Source organism: Gopherus flavomarginatus, chromosome 1, assembly GCF_025201925.1.
Source record: "Gopherus flavomarginatus isolate rGopFla2 chromosome 1, rGopFla2.mat.asm, whole genome shotgun sequence".
NCBI lineage: Eukaryota > Metazoa > Chordata > Testudines > Testudinidae > Gopherus > Gopherus flavomarginatus.
The window spans coordinates 150499897-150518863 of NC_066617.1; the positions used below are offsets into that span (position 1 = coordinate 150499897).

General features: G+C 50.5%; 1 long non-coding RNA gene and 2 other non-coding genes across 3 annotated transcripts; 1 reads left to right on the forward strand and 2 right to left on the reverse strand.

Annotated features, from left to right (window-relative positions):
• Window positions 1-266: 266 nt before the first annotated feature.
• Window positions 267-348, forward strand: TRNAS-AGA (transfer RNA serine (anticodon AGA)). The gene has a single exon. It is a non-coding gene; the product is annotated as a tRNA-Ser (tRNA).
• A 388-nt stretch (window positions 349-736) lies between these two features.
• On the reverse strand, window positions 737-1860 carry LOC127047306 (uncharacterized). The gene is made up of 2 exons (XR_007773382.1): window positions 1723-1860; window positions 737-806 (listed from the first exon to the last, which is right to left on the reverse strand). It is a non-coding gene; the product is annotated as an uncharacterized LOC127047306 (long non-coding RNA).
• A 10010-nt stretch (window positions 1861-11870) lies between these two features.
• Window positions 11871-11943, reverse strand: TRNAQ-CUG (transfer RNA glutamine (anticodon CUG)). Its single transcript has one exon. It is a non-coding gene; the product is annotated as a tRNA-Gln (tRNA).
• Between the last annotated feature and the right edge of the window lie 7024 nt (window positions 11944-18967).

An 18967-nucleotide genomic window follows, 5' to 3' on the forward strand; every position in this document is an offset into this window, starting at 1 on the left:
GCTGGAGGTTTGAATGGGAAAGAGACTGTCTGAATTGTCAGAGTAGGGAATGAACAACAATCTACAACAATGTCATTAATACAAACACACTCTCATTCTGCTCCAGCCAGAAGGGAAATGGGCAGGAATTCTCACTGTTCACCCATGGACACACTTACACTGATGCGGAGCCGTGAGTGTACTGGGGAAGCTGGTCTGAGCAAACAATTTGAAGTGCCAATTCAGTGAGAACAGAATCATCATATAGTGAAGCATGTATACATCAAGTAGTTGTGGCTGAGTGGTTAAGGCAATGGGCTAGAAATCCATTGGGGTTGCCCAGTGCAGGTTTGAATGCTGCCAACTACACAAGCACTGTGTTGTTGTTGTTGTTATTATTATTTCACTCTTAGTGCCTGAGCATCCACAGTGCAAACTGGAGCCAGACCTAGTTTCACTCTGTTTACACCTAAAACGCTGCTGTGGCACTGCTATAGCACTTTGGAGTAGACAGTGACTGGAGGGGTTTTCCCATCCCTGTAATAGCTACATTGACAGAACAAGTCTTCTTTTTCTTTAGCACTATCTAACCAGGGCTTAGGTCACCTTAACTATATGGGTTGTGGGGGTTGGTTTTTCACACCCGGAAAGATGTTGCTCTGCCAGTTAAGTGCCCAGGGTACACCAGCCCTTAGATCCCTCTTGGTATTTCAATGCAGGCACTGACCTGTGAGAGGAAAACATCAGCTCACAAACACAGAGGCTGAATTCTTCACATTTAATCTCGCTGCACTTTCCAGAAAGTCACAAAATTCAATTCATTCTTGCTAGGACAGAGAAAAAATAAGTGACACTAAGAGTCTGGTTTGGTTAAATAAAATTAACTTAATATAGTAAAAATCTGTACTGATTCCTCTAACTAACACCATAGAATGAAATAGGAACAGAGACAAATCTTGTCAGTGATGACTAATTTCGCAAATGATCTTCCCATTATTAATTTCCACGCTGCCCCCATTGGAGGTCTGGGCATCTCCAATGTCATTGCTCTGCATTCACCTTCCCCTTAGAATTGTTCTCGGACATTCGTCTTCCTCTGCAGCATGGGGCACGGGTCACTTACTGGAGGATTCCCTGCACCTTGAGGTCTTTAAGCCATGATCTGAGGACTTCAATAACTCAGACATAGGTTAGGGGTTTGTTACAGGAGTGGATGGGTGAGATTCTGTGGCCTGCCTTATGCAGGAGGTCAGACTAGATGATCAGAATGGTCCCTTCTGACCTTAACTCTATGAATCTATTCACAAATTTGGAAAACTGTGCAATTCAGAATGTGAATAGTGACCTTGTTTCCTTCCTGCACCTGCTCTACATTGCTCCATAGCAGCTTCTCCACCTGCAGAGTCACCCCAGCACTGCAGTGCAGCCACCCAGGGTTCAGCAGGGCCCCTGGCAAGGACCGTGGGTGCAGCTAACAGCCCGGTGTGCCTGGCAGTGAGTCAGCTGTCAAAAAGCAACTCTCCCCCCCCAGATGTACAGAGACAGAATTCCTCAACTTTAACATCAAGACCTCCTGTAGAAAGCCACGTGTCAGTTGTATTTTCATAGAGAGTTGTAAAAATCAAGTGACACCAACTTTGAAGCTGAGTAAATAAAGTTGAGGAGACAGTTATTAACCTCACAAAAATATGCTAAAGATCCCTCAACATAACAACTGAAGGTGAAATATGAACAGAGACAAACCTTGTCAGCAAAGGTTCATTTCCCAAACAATCTTCAAAATGTTACTAATTCCCACTCTTCCTCCATAGGAGCTCTGTGCAGTGTAACTGTTCTGCAGGCAGCTTCCCATTAAATGCTGTTGTGGGACATGCTCAAACTTTGAAATGTACGAACAACAGAATTTGAAGAGCAAACATAGCTACCCACACCAGGCAGGATTTGAGTGTTTTGTCCCTGTTACTTACTCAATAGTACAGATGCCCTGGGCAGACTACAGGCTCTGCCTGAGGGATCCTGGCACAGGGGTTGGGTGGGGGGAAAGAATTGTAGGTTCTGACCTGTGCTTTAGAGAGGATGTAATTACTGAAGAAGACATTTTTGACTCCTCTGGGATGGAATTCTACAAGGCAAATGTGAGAGTAAAGCCATTTGGTTAAGGAAAGCAAGTGCCCCAAGTGAGGTTTGAACTCACAACCTCAGCATAGCACCTTTCAATACTGCTTTGTAAGTACAGGGTGCTAACCAACTGTACCATTGGAGCACCAGTTAACTATGATTTGCCAAGACCCCCTAGGTTGATAAAGGCAAGGAGTGAACCCAAAACATTCTCAGTGGAGTTGAGAGCAGGTAGCGACAAGTGATGGTACTTGGTGGGGTGGATTCTTCTTAAGGGTTCCAGGCACCATCTGATCCTTTTGTTCTTCTCTGTGTAATAACAGAGCTGATTAAGACTCTATGTAGAGTCTTGCTGAAGACCAACAGATCTGAAATCACTGATAACCAGGTGTAAGCATTAGTCCTACTTTGGGACAGTGTCTCTCATGCTAGAAAGTGCCGAGTCTGCGCTAGCAGTGAGGCTCCCTCACTAACAGCTGAAATCAGGGAGAGCTGTATGAAGTGCAGGGACCCAGGGGTGCCTCAACAACACCCCAGGACTTTTAAAAGTGAGAGGGCTCTACCTTGCCACTTTGTAATGACTGTAAGGGCAAGTGAGGGTGGGGAGGGGACGGAGAGCAGTGACCGGGAGGCAGGGTCTTGGGAGAAGAGGCACCGTAGGAGCGGGGCCTTGGGGAAAAAGGGTGGTGCAGGGGCGTGGCCTTGAATGGAAGGGATAGGGCTACTGTTCGGGCTCTGGTGGCCGCTACTTTTAGGCAGGGCCACCCGAGGGGGGGGGCAAGTGGGGCAATTTGCCCCAGGCCCGGGGCCCTGCAGGGGTCCCGCGAGCCCTGGCCAAGAATCCCTTCCCTGGCTAGAGGTGACTTTTTAATTTTTACTCACACGGCGGCGGTCCGGGTCTTCGGCGGCACTTCGGCAGCAGGTCCTTCAGTGCTGCCGAAGACGCGGAGTGAGTGAAGGACCCGCCGCCACTGAAGACTCAAAGTACCGCCCAGGGAGTACAAGCACCATAGCAGGTGGCGCCTTTTTTTATGTCCACTCTCCTGCTTTGCCCCAGGCCCTCAAATCCTCTGGGTGGCCCTGCTTTTAGGGAGCCTGTTCCACTCCTAGTGGGACCACAAGACATCCCAGAGCAGAGAGGGTGGCCAGCCGAGTGGTGACAGGGTGGAATGGCAAGTGGCCGGTAATGTGGCCAGACAGCGGAGGGAGAAAGGGGCTTTCCCCCGAGGAGGTGAGAGGTGAACTCTGGGTTTTCATTGACCCAGGACAGCAGCTGTGGGTGATGTGCAGTGAAGGGAGGGGCACATCCAAAGAGCTTTTAGTGTCTGGATTTAAGAGCCTGAGGCAAAAGGCCACTGCCCAGCGCACTGTGGGTGGGTGTTTTGCTCATAGTGTTGTGTTATGAATCCCGATTGTGGTGTTTTCCCAAGTTAATACAAGGTGATTTTCCTCCTTTTTATTAAAGTTTACTTTCTACACTCAATGTGTGTGAGTGGGGAAAGTATTGCCTCTTAGAGGTACCCAGTGGCGGCTTAGTTTCCCCAGGTTACTGGGTGGGTACTTAAGCAGATTGTGTGTTGTATTGTTGAAGAGGAGCCCCAAGCACCTGAACAGGGAATTGTAACTTCAACCTTCAGAGTAAGAGCCAGAGGTGCTGCCAGCTGAGCTAGCCAGGCTGCCTAAATGTTTTAACCCCTTTCACCACAAGAGCAAACACTGGGTACTTCTGTGCTTCTCAGCAGCTGGGAAAAAGCCTATTCAGGGAAATATCTCCTGCCCCACTGACGAAAGGAGCCCCTTGAGTGGGAACAGTAAGAGACCCCACTGAGGGGCTGGTCCTGCTTTCCTACCACCTTGTGATGCTGGCAGCAGAACGAATGCTGGTCTGTGGGTGGCCTTCTGTGGGGGTTCGGCATGCTAAGAAGCAGGGAGCAGACTGGCCGGGTGTCTTTGTGGCTGTCTGCTGGCCACGCATTGGCATGGTTCTCCCCTCCTCTTGCCCTGCCCTTGGTTCCTCTGTGGCTTTTAAGCCTTCCCTTGGAGCTGTCAGCACCAGCCACCTCTGCTCTAGGTGCCCAGAGCAGGAAAGACATGTTAGGCTCCAGCCTGGAACCCTCCCTCCCTCCTGCCTATGAAGCCTGGCCCTGGCACTCCTTCTTTTAAATGCCATGTGGACAAGAGGAAGAGTGTGGCAGCTGCAGGGTCCAAAGTTGTGGACATCAAGTGAAGCAGTAAGAAACAACCATGTGGTCAACCCACAGGAATCTCTAGCCAGACTGTTAAGTTCTAGGACTCCAACCTATAGCTGCCAGCACATTGAACCAGCTAGATCAAAGACCTATCTCCAATGGGCATCAGTAACCCAGCAAGAAGATAGCCAAGCACATTGGGCTCTAGGAGTCCCACTGAGATTTGAACTCAGATTCCACAATTCAAAGTCCTGAATGCTGCCTATTACACCATGGGATCTGCAGCTATGTTTGCTTCTAGACCCCTCTGACTCTCAGCTAGCTGGTGTGCACTCTGCACTTATTGCTTCCCACCTGCGGCTTCTTCTTGTAGGACTCTCTCTCGTCCTCCATTGACTGTGGTCCTGCCCCCTGCTTGGTCTCCATTCTCTGCAGGCTGCAAAAATGTCAGGGGAGGCCACCCCTCCCTTCACTCGGAGCTTCCGCTCATATCGGCCAGCTGCAGCCTCATCTCCTGGAACTCGGCCAGCTGTCGTTTGATCCCTCACTTTCACAGGCCTTAGGAGGCAGGCCAGTCCTCGTCCACAGACAACCTGCTAACCTTAAGCATATTGTCACCAGCAACCACACACCACACAATAGTAACTCTAACTCAGGAACCAAGCCATGCAACAAACCTCAATGCCAACACTGCCCATAGATCTACACCAGCAACACATAGTGAATGGCTAGCCAACTACAAAAGCAGTTTCTCCTCCCTTGGTGTTCGCACCTCAACTGCTAGAAGAGGTTCTCATCCTCCCTGATGGAACTAACCTTGTTATCTTTAGACTGATTCTTGCTTGCATATTTATACCTGCCTCTGGAAATTTCCACTACATACATCTGATGAAGTGAGTATTCACCCACGAAAGCTTATGCTCCAAAACATCTGTTAGTCTATAAGATGCCACAGGACTCTTTGTCACTTTTTACAGATCCAGACTAACACGGCTACCCCTCTGATATATGATCAGAGCGGCTGGTGGGAGAAGTGCATGTTAGAAGCCCTCTGTCAACTCATTTGTGGTTTTCTGTGCACAGAGAGCCAGACACTTCAAGATCTACAAGTCTTGAGGGAAATGGAGAACATCTGTACTTTGGAATTTGAAGGGTTGTCTTAGACCATCAAGTGGAACAATTGCACCCAAACACTCATAGCAGGCACCATGACTTAGCTGGCTAAAGTGCTTATCTAGTAAACAGGAGATCCTGGGTTCATCTCCCAGTGGTACCTTGTTGTACGGCTTCTGTCTCCTCTACTCACATTTTCCTCCGTCTTTCTAGGAAACAGAAGAGACCTCCCTTGACAATCCAAGAAACTGCTTGCTAAGGAAAAGGCTTCCTTGGAGAGGAGCACTGGAAAGAATCAAATCACATGCCTGGAGCTGATGAAAAGGCTGCTGTGACTGGCATTGCCAAGATAGTTGCTTTGAGTGCAATTGCGGCAACACAAGCCTGGGCCACACATCTTTGTGATTAGCTGGGGATGGCTACGCAATCTCTGCAGGTTATGCAGGAAATGGAGAGTTAGTCTCCTGTTACTTTCCTTTTGATTGTCATTGATGAAAAATTGAGCAGTTAGGAGAAAAGTCCCAGAGATCAGTACCGGATTTACCATGGCACCAATGGCTCCATAGCGCCAGGTCCACGCTCAGAAGGGGCCCATAGCACTCACTTCCTCCTCTCTCACAGCACTGCAAGAGCAGAGCCTCGGAGCAGCAGGGACCTAGCCTGGGAACTGAGAACCCAAGAGGCCCAGGGAGCTGTAGTTCCTTGACCAGATCTCTGCCTATAGAGCTGGCCCTGGAGCAGGGAAGGAACTACATTTCCCAGCATTCCCTGGCAGTGATCCACAGGAAAGGGAGTGGGGTGGGCACTGAGACCCCATGCACCGTAGCTTGCTGTAGATGGAGAGTTGGTTGCTAGAAGGGGGTGGCAGTGTGAATGGGGAACTAGTGTGCCCAAGGAGTAGGAGACTTTGGCCCAGATATCACCCTCAGGAGACTTCCCCAGGCTGGATTAGGGATGTGGTGTGACGTCGCCCAGCAGCCCCCAAAGAAGGAATTGGGTGGACTCAATGGATAGTGCCCCTCTCTGTCTGAAGCCTAATGAGGGAGATACATGGATCCCACCAAAAGTTAAAATGAAAAGTAAGGGAGGGGAGGCTCTACTAGAGGGGTGGGCAAACTTTTTGGCCCGAGAGCCACATTGCAGTTGCAAAACTGTACGGAGGGCTGGGTAGTGAAGGCTGTGCCTCCCCAAACAGCCTGGTCCCCACCCCCTATCTGCCCCTTCCCACTCCCTGACTTCCCCCCTCAGAACCCCTGACCCATCCAACAGCCCCTGCTCCTTGTCCCCTGACTGCCCCAACCCCTATCCATACTCCTGCCCTCTGATAGGCCCCCTGGGACTCCCACGCTTATCCAGCCCCCCTGTCCCCCTACCCCTATCCACACCTCCTCCCCCTGACTGGTCCCCCAGGACTCCCAGACTTATCCAACCCCTCTGTTCCCTGACCGCCCCCCAGAACCTCCACCCCGTCCAACCACCCCCTGCTCCCTGATTGCCCCCCAGGACTCCCCAGCCCTTATCCAACCCCCTGGCCCCAGCCCCCTCACCATGCTGCTCAGAGCAGCATGTCTGGCAGCTGCGCCGTCTGGATGGAGCTGCTTGGTAGAAGTGCACAACCCTGCCACCCAGAGCGCTGCCCGTGCCGCGGTGTAGCAGCAGGGGAGGGGGGACAGTAGGGGAGAGGTCGGGGGCTAGCCTCCCTGGCCGGGAGCTCAAGAGCCAGACAGGATGGTCCCATGGGATGAATGTGGCCCGCGGGCCATAGTTTGCCCATCTCTGCTCTACTAGAGGACCTGGGCAGCTTTAGACACAGTACGAGGCACGTAAGAGGCTTTCCACGTCTGAGGTATGGAAGCAGAAACTGGCTTTTCCTTTCCAGATTTATCCAATATTCAGAAAGGGAATCTAGCACCTGCCTTCCAGATTTGAACACTCTCAACATTAAGGAGTCCTCAAGCTCAATTTGGGCAGCTGCTACTTCATTTCTCCCAAATCAAATATGCTGATCCACTGTAACTTGCTGTAGAAAAAGTAGAATAAAATTGAGCAACAAATGCTGTGGTCTTCTCAGTGCTAACTAGGACTGGAATTGCTATTTTCAACATCCACTACCATTTTGTTTTAGTTTGGTTTGTTGAAAAGGAAGACAGTAATATTGCATTGCCCAGTTCCCCATAGAAACGAAGAGTGGAACAAAAGAATAACAAAGGCATCTCAACTTTTCCTCATTTATGTAGGACAGTCTTATAAGATAGATCCAGATATCCTCCAGTCACAAAAGCTGAACATTGTTCCACTTCACCGCAGTTCTGGAACCATGCGGGCACCAGTCCTGTCTGTGTTCTGTGCACATCCCAAACTCCTACTGAACTCAGCAGTGCCCTGCTTTTGTGACCATCCCACCTGATATGTTCAGCCCTTGTAAGCGAAGCAGGTTCACATTTAGTAATTGGGTGGGAAGCCTCTCAGAAAGCGTTAGCTGCTGTAGGAGGTGTTGCTTATTCACTAGGATGATGTGAGACCTTCCTGTTACGCTAGTAAACCAGTGCCTCACAGAATGCACTTTGCTTCTAGAGTCTAGAATGGGCCCTTTGCTTCTATACACAGCCCATTAAAGACAATGAAAAGACTCCCACTCACTTCAACAGGCTTTGGACAGAACTGGTTATACACAGGGTAACTCCACTGTCTTCACAGGGTCCTGGTCCCACAGCGCAGGGGGGGCATGTGAGCTTGTTGCAGAGCTGCTGCTCAGGGATGGGAACCTCCTGGCACCCCAGCCTCCAAAATCATTCAGGTTGCACTTTCTGCACGACTATGTGCTAGCTGAGGGGTGTGTAGGTATTGGTGGCCTCTGCTGCAGGTGATGGGCATCTCAAGTACTTAAAGCCATGCCCCAGATGAGGGAAGTGCCTAACTCCAGAGTCTGCAGCTGCCTAGGGCTAGGGCTGAGGATTTAGAGTCCCTAGTGCCGCCGTTGCAAGGTTCAAGCATGCTCAGCCTTGGAATTGCCACCCCCTCCTGCAGCTAGTAGCTGCAGCTGTCTAAGGCTGGCCACTAGCAATTGGCCCCATGGCTAAAGCCACAGAAGCTGCAGGTGGCTCTGTGACAAATGGGGGCCAGTAAGCTAGAGCAGATAAAGAGACTGGAGTTAACCTCAAGGAACAGAGGTCACCAGCAGGAAAGGAATGTCAAGGGAAGCGGGAGCAGATCAGGCTTGCAGAGGGAGAATAGCCCCAGCTGGTTGGGAAGCATGTCCAGGGTAGAAAGGAAACTAGTATGGGGAGAGGTGGTGGTGATCACATAGCAGACTAGCATGTAGATGGGAACAGAGGGAGAAGAAGGCTGGTGACTTCAGATTTCCAAAGGCTAAGTCCTCACTTTGGGGAAATGGTGTTTGCAGGTGACTTGCTCACATGGCAGGATGGGTGCTGAGGGAGGGATTTGTCAGAACTGATCAGGTATCTGCTGGCTGTGGAATTCTGAGCTGAGATTAGGACCAAATGCAGTGACTGGTGACATAGGGGGGTACTGGAGACATGACTAGAGAAGGTCTGAATGAGGAAGGAGATAAATCTATGGGGAGTTGCTCTGATCACTATGAAAGTTCTGCTCTCTGTGGACACTAGTAAACCCACATGGGAGTACAGCTCAGTGAGAAGAACTGGAGGCTGAGGGAGCTGTGTATGGCAATGCATACAGTCATGCAGAGGTGTGTGGTAAAAATGTCTCTGAGATTCAGTACTGGGTATACGATGGCACTGCCACACCAGGCCCACACTTGGAGCCCACAATGACTACATGGAGGCCCACAAATATGTTTGGTGCTGAGGCGCACAAAAGGTTAATCTGGCCCTAAGTCCAGATGGTGGAGGATGGGTGCTATGAGCTCCAGGGGAAAAGGCAGTAGAGTGGTGCAGCAGCAGTGTGCTGGGCCCAGAAGCCAACAGGTCAAAACCCTTCTCTGCCATGCAGGGGCTTGTTTCTTTTTACTCTGGGCTTTCAAGCAAAACAGTGACCAGCAGAGCACCAAAAGCCTAGGCTGTGAGGCAAGAGGTGGCTGAGGTGAGGTGGTGGCGGCCTGCCAGGCAGCTCCCCGCCACCTCTGGCTACCTGGGCTAAAGGCAAGAGGCAGGCCTGGGCGTGGTGAGGGCCTCCTGTCTCGGCCTGAGGTAGCAGTGCTTCCTCGTCCCCTTTTCCTACCCACAATGGCAGGTGGCTGCTGAGGGAGAACACGAGGGAGGCTCTTGGGACACTAGGCAGCTATGAAGATTTTGCATTTGGATTAAGCCCAAGAACCTGGTGGGGCTGCTTAGAGACGGGGATTTTGTAGCGCAGCCCCCACACTCTTCCAGCCAGCAGGTGACCCCACTGTGTCCAAGAGGGAGCCTTTGAGGTGGCAAAAAGGGGATTTCCCAACTCCCAGCAGACCTTGAGGAGCTCACGAGGAGCCTTCAGTGCTATCCCTGGGGGAGTATAACCCCCCCCTCCTTTCCATTAACAGCTGAACTCACTGACCCATGATACCACAGAGAAACCTACCAGCAGCTAGTTTGCCAGGGCAGTTGCCCAGCACCCTGCAACGCTTCCTGCCAGTGCCAGAGCTCACCAGGTACTAGCCTGGAGCCAGGGCCACTAGGTGCTGCTAAAGAAAAGCCAGCAGAGGGACACAGTGAAAGTGTCCTGTGCCCATCACACAGAGCTCGATTAATCAAAACCCTCTTCTGCCAGCACCGGGCCTCCTTCTTCTTACACTGGGCCTGCAAGCGAGGGAGCGGCTGCCACACCGCCAAGAGTCTAACCTGTGTGGCAGGAGGCGGCTGACGCCTGCAGCCTGCTGGAGAGCTCCCAGAAGTTATTAATGAACAGAGACTCCCAAATACCCTTAGTAACAAGGGTTTGGGGTTCCCCAAGGCCAATAAGGGGGTCACTATGTCGGCCTTATAATCCTGGGTGTCAGGTCACAAGTCTAGGGGCTTGGCTACACTTGCAAGTTAGAGCGCATTAAAGCAGCCTTGGGCTCCCTAACTCCTGAGGTGTCCACACTGGCAAGGCACATGGAGCGCTTGGGCTCTGCAGCTGGAGCGCTCTGGGTAATCCACCTCCATGAGAAGCATAAAGCTCGCTCTGCCTCAGCTGAAATGCCTGGGCGTCAGAGTGGATGACGTGTTGCGTTACTGCACTTCAATTGGCCTCAGGAAACATCACATAATCCCCTGAAGTCAAGTGCCCACTATGGTCATTGTTTTGAAATCGGCTGCAGGCATGTGGATATCCCCTTTCAAAGCTCTGTTTCTGACAGCCAGCTGCTTATCGGCTCTGGGACAAAGCAACCATCAGTGTGGAATGCTGCTGCTGTTGTGAGTGTGTGTGTGAGAGAGGGCGGTCTGCTGCTGTCCGAACACACAAGACAGCATGCTGACACACTCTCAGCCCCCCAAACACACTGTCTCTCCCCCCACATACATACAACACACTCCCTGTCACACACCACCCCTGCCCCCCATTTGAAAAGCATGTTGCAGCCACTTGCACACTGGGATAGCTACCACAATGCACTGCTCTTTGTAGCATTGCAAGAGCTGCTAATGTGACCACTCCAGTGTGCTTGCCGCTGACAGTGTAAACACACAGCAGCATTTTCCCTGCTGTGGTTTAACTCCCAGCGCTTTACATCTGCAAGTGTAGCCAAGCCCTAAATTTGCCAGACCAACCTAACTCAGTAACTGCCCTCCCACACACACACACCATTCGCAGTGAGTAGGGGCACAGTGAAGCACACACCAGGCTTGCTGGCTCAGCCTTGTGCATGCTGGGGTGGCCACCTCCCCATTGATGAGACCTGGTCCCACCATCTCCATGGAGATCCAGTCTGCCCTGCTGCCATCCCTATCTGTGTTGTCTTCTCTAGCAGTTGACTGGAAGGTGTGCATTGGCCACATGCCATGTAGCTGTGTTGTCTTGAAGGGTGAAAGCAGAAGGAATGGTGCCTTCATAGCTCACCCAATATTCCATAACATAGTTAAGGAAAATATTTCTCAATGAACTCTCAGTAAAAGATCAGAAACAGCCAGTGTCTGCAACAGTCTATGAGCACTGGTATTTTCTTGAAATTTGCCAGACCAAACTAACTAACACCTAACACCTGTTTGAAGTTCTCTTTTGACACTGTTGCTAATTCTCAGGGTCTGCTTTGTCTCCAGGCAGATCCATTCTCTTTCAGGACTGGCCTTGCTCATTCTGTCTGTTTCTTTAATTGAGGTGTCAGAGTAAACACTCCCCTTCCCTCTATTTGCAAACAAACAGTAGTATTAACTGTTTGCTACTGATGGGTCTAGAAAGCATTTGTCAAGTGGAAGATGCTGTTTCTGGGGGATTGTTCCCAAGATCCAGTACTTTGTGTTCAAATGTCTGCCAGCTTTGTTGGTGAAAATAACACCAAGGCTTCTTTGCAGTATAGAAAAAGTTTTTCACCCCAGATGGGACTTGAACCCACAATCTCTGGCTTCAGAAGCCAATGCCTTATCCATTAGGCCACTGGGGCCCTGAAGAGCAGTAGAAAGAGGGATGCAAATTCCCTCTCATAATTGCACATTCCTCATTCACTCAGAAGCCAAATACCCCATTTAATCGCCTTACAGAAATGTCTGCATCCCCAGGAAGCAAGGCAACTGGGCAGGTCGCTGACAGAGCTGAGCACCACCTTTCTGCCAGCCATCTTGAGAGAAGAATCCCATCCCAGAGTCACCCCTCCCTCCTTCAGCACCTCCACGTCTGTGGCTCTGAGCGGTAGTAGGATGATTGGGGGACTAATCCAGGGCTGGTAGTGGGATAAGGTCAGCCTGTAAGGAGTAACCAGGTGCAGTAGAACCAGGGTGAGGCTGTGGGCTGCTGGTTGGTTGTTAGGATCTTAGCTCTAGATCAAAGCTGCACAGTGACCTGACCCCAGGGTTATAAGGCAAACATAGTGACCCCCTTACTGGCCCTGGTGAACCCCAAAACCTTGTTTCTAAGGGCATTTAGGAGTCTCTGTCCCTTAATAACTTCTGGGAGTTCCCCAGCAGGCTGTGGGCATCTCCTGTCTCACAGGTTAGACTCTTGGCACTGTGCAAGCCACCCTCTTTCTTGCAGGCCCACTGTAAAAAGAAGGAGGCCCAGTGCTAGCAGAAGAGGGTTTTGATTAATCGACCTCTGTGTTATGGACACAGGACGTTTCCACTCAGTAGCATAGCTGGGGGGGAGCAAGGGGACCAGCTAAGGGAGTCGGGTTCCTCTGGTGGGGGTGTGGAGCAGCTGTTCATTTTCCTGTTCGCACTCCTCTCTGATGTGAAAATCGGGGAGGGGAGGCAGAAGCCCCACTTCCCTCCCGAAATGTCCAGGGGGGAAGCCAGGACAACAGAGTTGGGTGGCAAGTGGTGGCCAGACTCTCACCGCCAGGGTCTAGTCTAGCTCAGGGTCCAGCTCAACTTCCTACCCACACTACTGGTCCCCAGTCCCCTTCCACTACTAGGTGAACCTGGGCACTAAGGCAGGAATGGGGTGAGGAAGCAAGTCAAGCTGAGTAAGGCAGGCAAAAGCGAGTCTTGTCTTCATGGGCCGCTCACAATGACGTCCTTTTTGTGTGCAACTGTTGCAAAAACATGCCGGGCAGAGAAGCAGTGGGCCAAAACGCTCCCATGCAGGGGCCAAAGTAGCTCAGTTGGGAGAGAGTTAGACTGAAGATCTGAAAGTCCCTGATTCAATTCTGGGCTTTGACAGGCCCATTCATTCCTGTTTTGTGGAGGGGGGGCTTGTTTTCTGGGAGGGCAGCAGCACCTTTACCTGAGGCAAGTACCTGATTTTGAGCTCCCCAGCAGCACAACAGAGAGCATGGGCTTCTTCCCCTAGCTGGCCCATCTGACCTATAACAATGAGAGATGGGAGCTGTCTTCCCCACATGACTTATTTGTCGATCCAAAATGGCAGAAACAGAGTGAGGCAGGATGGCCCTCAGAGATAGTGCCAGAGGGGGCAGGGACTTGGGAGGAAAGCTCCTCTGCAAAGCTGAGTGATGACAGTACTGGGGAAGGGGCATCTGGCACGTGGAATGTGGCAGGGATTCAGAGGCCCAAGAGGAGGCACTTGATGTTAAGGTGTGAAAGGAAAGATCTATGGTAGGAACTGGCTCCCTTCCTCTGGACCACACGGTCTTTGGTGTTGGGGCTGATTTTAATTGTGTCAGCTGGCCTGAGAACCACTGGTCCCGTTTTCTCGACCGTCAGAGGAAACGTTTTTACAACGAGCACTACTGGTCACAGGTCTGTAGCGAGGTCATCTTAGAGGACTTGTTTCTCCGTAATGGAACCAGTGGAGGGCGGGCGGTAGCCTCCTACTCCACTGACCCAAGCTCACACCAGCCACAGAGGGGGTACACCTTTCTGCAGGGACCAGGAGTTGCATTGACCAGATTTACGTGAAGGAGAGCGCATCGACATCCCAGTGCAGGGTGGTGCCTGTGGACTGTTCGGATCATGCAACTCTTACCGTGTGCTCAATGTGGGCAATTCCCTGACCCAGGGCAGAGGATATTGGAAGTCGAGCATCTAGAGCTTGCAAGATAAAAGACCAGGGGGGTGAGGCCTGGCAGTGTTGTCAGAACGGGAAAGCATAAGAGGGTTCTATGGCAACCAGGGGGATTGGTGGCAGTCAGTGAGAGAGGGGTTGGCAGCTTTGTTCCAGCAGTCGGGCAAACAACGCAACATTAAAGAAACCAATAGTGCCAAGTCCTGCAGCACCCCGTGTGGCATTTCCACAAGAGCATCCAGGCACGGGAGCCAGTCAGTGTGTGACTGTACGACCGGATCAAGTGACAGCTGGCTTAGTTCCAGGAGATGAGGCTGCAGCTGGCTGATATGAGCGGGAGCACCGAGTGAAGGGAGGAGGTGGCCTCCCCTGACATTTTTGCAGCCTGCAGGAAACAAAGACAAAGTAGGGGGAAGCGGGGACTCAGGGCAGGCCCCACGGATGCGGTAGATCAGGATTATAGTTGATGGAGGAGGAAAGAGAATCATGCGAGAGGAAGCCACTGGTGGGAAGAACAGGAGGCTTTTAACTGGGGGATCCAGTGTTTGAGCCCTAGTTTTAGCAGCTGGCTTTTAAGCTGCTGTGCATGCCAGTCACCAAACGCATCCTGGGCGTGTCCAGAGCCATACATGGATTCCCAGAAGCCATAGCAATTTCCTGGAAAGGCCCCTCTCTCCTGCTGAGACCTTAGGAAGCAGGATAGAAGCCCACATCTGCAGGAGCAGGCCCAGAAAACACAGTCTCTGGTTGGCAAGAAGCGCTGTGGGGCCAGGTGCTGAGAAAGCCGAGGGGAGAAGAGAGCAGGAGCAGCTGCAGAGAAGCTGTGAGTGCAGAGTGCAAACCTGCCAGCTGAGGGTCACAGGTGTCTAGAGACTATGACACCATCTGGTCTGTGGCATAAATTTCAGCTGTCAGAACAGTGAATAGTGCAAGCTGAGCTCAGATCTCAGTGGGACTCTGGGACCTGCTGCGTCATACCTAATCATAGTTGGAGTTTCAAAGCTTTGTCTTGCTGTTTCAAATGATGTGGGAGCCAGTGTTTTGCCTGCTGGCTGTTGTGAATGTGCACCAGAGGGGATGCCAGATCCACCAGACTGGCCTTGTCTGGAGCCCTACAGGGAGGGATGGGAGCTGGGTTTACTCTGAGTTCTGCAGCTGGGTTGCAGCCAGGTACAGAAGGCCGCCCTTGTGGTTGACCTACTGGCCCAAAGTCACTTTGGCGTGTTGGTCTTTCCCCAGGAATGCTGAGGGCGGGCCTAAGGGAGGGACACTCAATCCTCCTCCCTATTGGTCAGGGCGGAAGAGGCGGCTGTAAGAGCAGATAGGTTCCTGAGCTGGACCTTCTAGCATTTGGGGAGGTTGGAGCTGACTGGGGTGTGGTGCTGGCAAAATGCCTCAGGGTGCTGACGGGAGGAGTAAACCAGGGCTGGGACTGGGAAGAGAGAGACCAGCAGGTTCCTCTATTGTTTCCTGCTCTCTTTTTCTTCAGTAGTTTCTCCTCTGCATGAACTTGCTGACTTTATCTGTGAGCTGTGCCAGCTCAGTCAGCAGCGCATTAGACTTTTAATCTGAGGGTCCAGGATTCAAGTCCCTGGTCAAGCATTCAACTATTCCCCAAGGTCTTAAAAATCTCTGTCTTTGGAGTCCTCCTTGGTGTTACTTTTTCTCTTGAGGATTTTACCTTTCCTAAGAAGAGCCTTTTGTGTGTGGAATTGAAGGGGCAACTTTCCAACACCCCCTCTGTCCTCACAGGCTGGATCCTGCCCCCCTCTGGGGAGGGTTGGCCCTAGACTAGCTGCCAGCAACTGGTGCCTGAGGTGAACCCTGCAATCGACTCCCCCCGCCCCCAAGCCCCAAGGGCAGAGCTAGGCTGATGCGCAGCCATGAGTGTGCTGGGGAAGCTGGTCTGAGCAAAAAATTTGAAGTGACAATTCAGTGAGAGCAGAATCATCACATAGTAAAACAACCCTACATTAAGGAGTTGTGCCTGAGGGGTTAAGGTGATGGGCTAATAATCCAATAGGGTCACCCCACATAGGTTCAAATCCTGCCAACTATGGAAACAGTAGACTGTTCAGTACCTGAGCATCCACTGGAGCCAGATCTAGTTTCACTCTGTCTATGCTTAAAATACAGCTATAGCACTTTGGAGCAGACAGTGACTGGAGGGGTTTTCCCATCCCTGTAATAGCTACATTGATGGAACAATTCTTCCTTTTCTTTAGCACTATCTAACCAGGGCTTAGGTCACCCTAACTATATGGGTTAGGGGGTGGTTTCACACCCTCAGAGATGTTGATCTGCCAGTTAAGTGACCAGCTTACACCAGCCCTCAGATCCCTCTTGGTATTTCAATGCAGGCACTGACCTGTGAGAGGAAAACATCAGCTCACAAACACAGAGACTGAATTCCCCACATTTAATCTCTCTGCACTTTCCAGAACATCACAAAAATCAGTTCATTCTTGCTAGGCCAGAGAAAAAAAAGTGACACTAAGTTTTAGACTTGGTTAAATAAAAATCAGTGTTTAATTAATATAGTAAAAATACGTTTTGATTCTTCTAAATAACACCACAATGTGAAAACAGAGACAAATCTTGCCAGTGACGACTAATTTTGCAAATGCTCTTCCCATTATTAATTTCCACACCGCCCCCATTGGAGGTCTGGGCACCTCCAGTGTCACTGCTCTGCATTCACCTTCCTCATAGACTCATAGACTCATAGGTCAGAAGGGACCAATCTGATCATCTAGTCTGACCTCCTGCACAAGGCAGGCCACAGAACCCCACCCATCCAATTTTATACAACCCCTATCCCAGAAGCGAGTTATTGAAATCCTCAAAAATGGTTTGAAGACCTCAAGCTGCAGAGACACCACCAGCAAGCGACCCGTGCCCCACGCTGCAGGGGAAGGCGAAAAACCTCCAGGGCACCTGCCAATCCGCCCTGGAGGAAAATTCCTTCCCGACCCCAAATATGGCGATCAGCTAAACCCTGAGCATGTGGGCAAGAGTCACCAGCCAGCACCCAAGAAGGAGTTCTCCGCAGCAACTCAGTACCCATCGCATGCAACATCTCCCCGCAGACCATTGAGCAGACCTGTCTGGTGGTAATTCAAGATCAATTGCCCAAATTGACGATCCTATCATAACATCCCCTCCATATACTTATCAAGCTTTGTCTTAAAGCCAGGAAAGTCTTTTGCCCCTACTACTTCCCTCGGAAGGCTATTCCAGAACTTCACTCCCCTAATGGTCAGAAACCTTCGTCTAATTTCAAGTCTAAACTTCCTAATATCCAGTTTATACCCATTCGTCCTCGTGGCTACATTAGTACTAAACTTAAATAATTCCTCTCCCTCCCTAACGTTAACCCCCTTGATATATTTATATAGGGCGAGCATATCCCCCCTCAGCCTTCTTTTGGCCAGGCTAAACAAGCCAAGCTCTTTGAGTCTCCTTTCATAAGGCAGTTTTTCCATTCCTCGGATCATCCTCGTAGCCCGTCTCTGAACCTGTTCCAGTTTGAATTCATCCTTCTTGAACATGGGACACCAGAACTGCACACAGTATTCCAGATGGGGTCTCACCAACGCCGTATACAACGGTACTAACACCTCCTTATCCTTGCAGGAAATACCCCACCTGATGCATCCCAAAATCGCATTTGCTTTTTTAACAGCTGTATCACATTGGCGACTCATAGTCATCCTGCTATCAACCAGTACCCCAAGGTCCTTCTCTTCCTCCGTCGCTTCCAACTGATGCGCCCCCAACGTATATCCAAAATTCTTATTATTAATTCCTAAATGCATGACCTTGCACTTTTCACTATTGTATTTCATCCTATTTCTATTACTCCAGTTTACAAGGTGGTTCAGATCTTCTTGAATAGTATCCCTGTCCTTCTCCGTGTTAGCAATACCCCCCAGCTTCGTGTCATCCGCGAACTTTATTAGCACATTCCCGCTCTTTGTGCCAAGGTCAGTAATAAAAAGGTTAAATAAGATCGGTCCCAAGAATTCCAAGAATTGGAATTCCCCTAGAATTGTTCACGGACATTCCCAAAAGTGGAAAATTGTGCAGTTCAGAATGTGAATAGTGACCCCGTCTCCTTCCTGCACCTGCTCTACATTGCTCCACAGTAGCTTCTCCCCCTGCAGAGTTACCCCGGCAATGCAGTGCAGCCGCCCAGGGTTCAGCAGGGGCCCCTGGCAAAGACAGTGGGTGCAGCAAACAGCCCTGTGTGCCTGGCAGTGAGGAAGGGGCAGCTCGAGGTTGGAAGCTTGGAGTCGGCTGTAAAGAACCAACACCCCCTCACACACAAGTACAGAGATTGAATTCTCCAACTTTAACATCATGACACCCTGTAGAAAGTCACGTCAGTTGTTTTTTTCACAGGGAGATACAAAAATCAGTTGATGTTATCTGATTAAAATATGACTATATAGATCATTATTGCAACCACTGTTATATATTTGCAACAAATCTGGTACAAAATGTGGCATGAAAGATGTCTATGAAAAGATTGTGATTTGCTGAATATGATTATGCTATTTGTATGCATGTATCATTTTTTTATTTGAAGTTATAAGCACTGGATCCATACCTGTATTTCAAATATGTTTGCTTCTGGGGTAACACCCACAAGGTAGTTAGCTCATCAAAAGGACACAACTCACAATGGACCATGGGAGACGCCCATCTACACTGACCAGACTTTTCTGTGAAGTATCCTGCAAAGTGTCCATCCTGCAATGACTGAGCAAAATCAGGCACGGACGGGGACTTGCCCATGTGACTCCAAGCTCCCATCTTTCACCTGTGATTTTCCATTAGCTGTGCAGAGGACATTGAAACAATGGGTTTCCCTGCACATGGCAGAAGGTATAAAAGGCCCTGGAAACATCTCCACTGTGCCTCTATCCTGCTCCAGCCTCTTTCCTGCTCAAACCTCTCGACTGTGGACTTATACTAATGGGAGCCTCTAACCAAGGGACTGA